Source organism: Miscanthus floridulus, chromosome 6 (genome assembly GCF_019320115.1).
Source record: "Miscanthus floridulus cultivar M001 chromosome 6, ASM1932011v1, whole genome shotgun sequence".
In the NCBI taxonomy this organism is placed as follows: Eukaryota; Viridiplantae; Streptophyta; class Magnoliopsida; order Poales; family Poaceae; genus Miscanthus; species Miscanthus floridulus.
Window position 1 is genome coordinate 78,410,763 of NC_089585.1, and position 4,219 is coordinate 78,414,981.

The 4,219-nt window shown below is 54.6% G+C and overlaps 1 pseudogene; it reads left to right on the plus strand.

Moving 5' to 3' along the window:
• Positions 1–1,535: 1,535 nt before the first annotated feature.
• LOC136460730 (phospholipase D alpha 1-like) lies at positions 1,536–3,142 on the plus strand (annotated as a pseudogene).
• Positions 3,143–4,219: the final 1,077 nt, after the last annotated feature.

Here is a 4,219-nt window from a genome sequence, read left to right on the forward strand (position 1 = left end):
TATAGGGATGAATGAGGTGTCATCTAGAGGACCCCTGCCCCTCCTTATAAGCTCTGGAGAGGTAGGGTTATAAGGAAAGTATCATATTTGGTATTATATAATAAATCACATCTTTTTGTAGCCTTGCGGTGCACGTCGACCACTGTCGTACGCCACAAGCATTGATCTTGTGGGCTGGGCCACCTCTGATGATGCAGCACATGTCTTGTCCTATGGATACTAGGGGTCATATCCCCACAGCTAGTCCCCGAGCGTCTTATATCCTTTGAGCAATGCTGTCTTGAACAAGTCCGACCAGTTTGACGTGACACCGACCAGTTTAACTGGTGATCCGAGGGTAACCGACCAGTGTAACCGGTGACTTAAGCGGTGAAAGTAGGAGCCAACCAGTTAAACCGGTGACCTAGACGGTGAAAGTCGAAGCCGGCTAGTTAAACTGGTGACCTGGGCGGTGAAAGTTGAAGCCGACCAGTTAAACCGGTGACCTGAACGGTGAAAGACATAGCCGACCAGTGTAACTAGTGACCTAAACGGTGAAAGTCGGAGCCGACCAGTTTAACAGGTTAATCGATCTCGGACTTAGCCAAGTAAGGCTTGCCAGAAGGATGTAAGGGGCTTAAGATAAAATTTTGAAAAATCTCCATCTTAGGAGAAGTGTAGCCACTTAGACTCCGTTTGCGAGAAATCATCCATGATTTAGTCCATAAGGAGGATAAATTAAGAAAAGAGCACTACACTCACCGTCAGATGAAGTGTAGCCACTTAGTCCCCGAGCCTGCTGGAAGATGAAGAATGAACCTTGTAGCAGGGTCAAAGAAAATAAATCTGAAAACTTGCTACGTCATCTTATATGTGCGTATCAAGACCCCAGACATGCTACCCAAGATCAGCACCATGATCCGGAGACCCCAGAAATATTTAGCCTCGAGGATGCTGGTGAGAAAGGTATTTTTGTTCGTGGCAATGTTCCAAGCCGCATGGGTGATAAGGCTTTCGTTAACAGTATAGAGGTCACGGAGCCCGCCGTTCTCCTTAGGTTGGCAAATGTCTTCCCAGGAATGGAGAGCAATAGGATTTGAGGGATTGTCCTCCTGGACACCAGCCCACCATAACCTACGAATGATAGCGTTGATTTTCTCCACGAAGGTCTTAGAGAAGAGAACACCGTGGACATATAATAAAGAGTAAAATACACTGGAGGTCCATTAATTTTTGGTGAGGTGTCATCTAGGTCCATCAACTTTGAAACTGCATTTTTTGGTCCATTAACTTTCGTTTTGTGTCATCTAGGTCCATCAGCTTTGACTCTTGCATTTTTGATCCATGAACTTTTTAAATGGTTCACTGCAGGTCCACGCATGCATGCACGCACGTCGGTTTTTTGCGTCGGTGGAGCCATGCCTGCACTCGCCGCCGTCGCTCGTCTGCCGGGTATGCATGTGTGTTTTCCTGCTGGAATCTGTACGTACGTTTGCCATCATACATTGGCTCTGGTTGCGTATGTATGTGCAGGTGATCTAAAATCGACGCGAGGGATGGCGAGGATACTGCTCCATGGCTCGCTTCACGTCACCATCTTTGGGGCAGAGGAGCTGTCCAACTCCAGCAGGCCCAGCAGCTAGGCTCCCGGGTTCCTCCGCAAGCTGGTTGAGACGGTCGAGGACACGGTGGGCGTGGGCAAGGGCACCAGCAAGATCTACGCCACCATCGAGCTCGGCAAGGCCCGCGTTGGCCGCACCCGCACGCTCCCCGACGAGACGGCCAGCCCGCGGTGGTACGAGTCCTTCCACGTCTACTGCGCGCACCTCGCCTCCGACGTCGTCTTCACCATCCGGGCCAAGAACCCCATCGGCGCCTCCACCGTCGGCGTCGCCTACCTCCCCGTCCGCGACATCTTCGACGGCCACGAGGTGGACCGCTGGCTGCGCCTCTGCTCTGCGGCGGCGGCGACGGCAAGGACCGCAAGCCGCTCGAGAGCGGCGGGAAGGTCCACGTCAAGCTCCAGTACTTTGACATCTCCAAGGACTGGAGCTGGGGCAGGGGCGTGCACAGCGGCAAGTACCCCGGCGTGCCCTACACCTTCTTCTCGCAGCGGCAGGGGTGCAGGGTCACGCAGTACCAGGACGCGCACGTCCCCGACGGCTTCGTCCCGCGGATCCCGCTCGACGGCGGCAGGTGCTACGAGGCGCACCAGTGTTGGGAGGACATCTTCGATGCCATCAGCGGCGCCAAGCACCTCATCTACATCACCGGGTGGTCGGTGTACACGGAGATCACGCTGCTCAGGGACGGCGCCCGCCCGCCCAGGCCCGTCGGCGGCGTCACGCTCGGCGAGCTGCTCAAGAAGAAGGCTGGCGAGGGTGTCCGCGTGCTCATGCTCGTCTGGGACGATCGCACCTCCGTAGGGGTGCTCAAGAAGGACGGGCTCATGGCCACCCACGACGAGGAGACGATGAACTACTTCCAGGGCACTGACGTGCAATGCGTGCTGTGCCCGCAGAACCCCGACGACTCAGGGAGCATCGTGCAGGACCTGCAGATATCCACCATGTTCATGCACCACCAGAAGATCGTCGTCGTCGACCATGACATGCCGGTGTCGCGGTCGTCGCAGCGGCAGCAGAGGATCCTCAGCTTCGTGGGCGGGCTGGACCTCTGCGACGGCCGCTACGACACGCCGTCCCACTCGCTATTCCGGACGCTGGACGGCGTGCACCACGACGACTTCCACCAGCCAAACTTCGCAACGGCCGCCATCGCCAAGGGCGGGCCGAGGGAGCCGTGGCACGACATCCACTGCCGCCTCGAGGGCCCTGTGGCATGGGACGTGCTCTACAACTTCGAGTAGCGATGGCGCAAGCAGGGCGGCAAGGACCTGCTCATCCAGCTCCGGGACCTCGCCGACGAGCTCATCCCGCCGTCGCCCGTCACGTTCCCGGACGACCCCGAGACGTGGAACGTGCAGCTATTCCGCTCCATCGACGGCGGCGCCGCGTTCGGGTCCCCCGACACCCCAGACGACGCCACCAGGGCCGGGCTCGTTAGCGGCAAGGACCAGAACTCAGGGGCTCTGCTCAATGCGTGGCCGGCGAGTCTGTGCCACCACCGTCCGCTGCTGGACCTGCCACGCGCCATGTCGTAGAGCGTCCCCACGAGGTACGAGTAGCTCGGGATGAGAAGGTCATCGACGGCCGCGTCGGGCAGCCGCGTGGCGATGCGCCCCTATCATGATTCGAGCAGGGAAACACACATGCATGCCCGGTAGACGAGCGAAGGCGGAGTGCAGGCATGGCTCCACCGACGCAAAAAGCCGACGTGCGTGCATGCATGCGTGGACCTGCAGTGAACCATTTTAAAAGTTCATGGACAAAAAATGCAAGAGTCAAAACTGATGGACCTAGATGACACAAAACGAAAGTTAATGGACCAAAAAATGCAGTTTCAAAGTTGATGGATCTAGATGACACTTCACCGAAAGTTAATGGACCTCCGGTGTATTTTACTCTATAATAAACATGAATGGAGGCAAGGACAGATTTAATATAAGTGAGCCTACCAGCATGATTGAGTTTGTTAGCCTTGACAGTAGTAAGTTTAGCCCAGAATTTATTGACGATGAAATCATAGGCTTTGTTCCTATCCCTGTGATTGAAAATCATAGGATGGGCCAAGGTGCATGGTATTTGGCTAAAGATCAGGAACAGGAAAGATCTCTTTAATCTGAGATTGTGACTGTCAATATTTTTTCTGAAGAGGATAGAAGATTTCTAGAAATTAGGAACCTGGCCTGAGAGATGCGAAAACTCCTGAAAAATACGATTGATGGTTGCCGCCTCATCAACAGAGGCACGGCCACAGAGAATTTAGTCAGCAGCAAAAAGGAGAGAGTGGATGGGCGGGCAATCAGGACCCAGAGTGATCCCCGAGAGATTTCTTTTCTGGAGCTCAGTCTACAACCGAATGGATAGCTCATCAATAGAAATGACGAAAAGATACGGCGACAGAGGACAACCTTGACGGATCCCACGCTGAGAACAAAAGGTGGCAGAGGGTTCGCCATTAACCAGGACAGAGAAAGTCGGTGCAGAAATGCAAGCATGAATGAGGCGGATGAAGTTCCCATGAAACCCCTGGCGACGAAGAGCAGCCTCGATAAAATTCCATTCAAGACGGTCAAAGGCCTTAGCAAGGTCTAATTTGAGAATGAAGGCCTTATGAT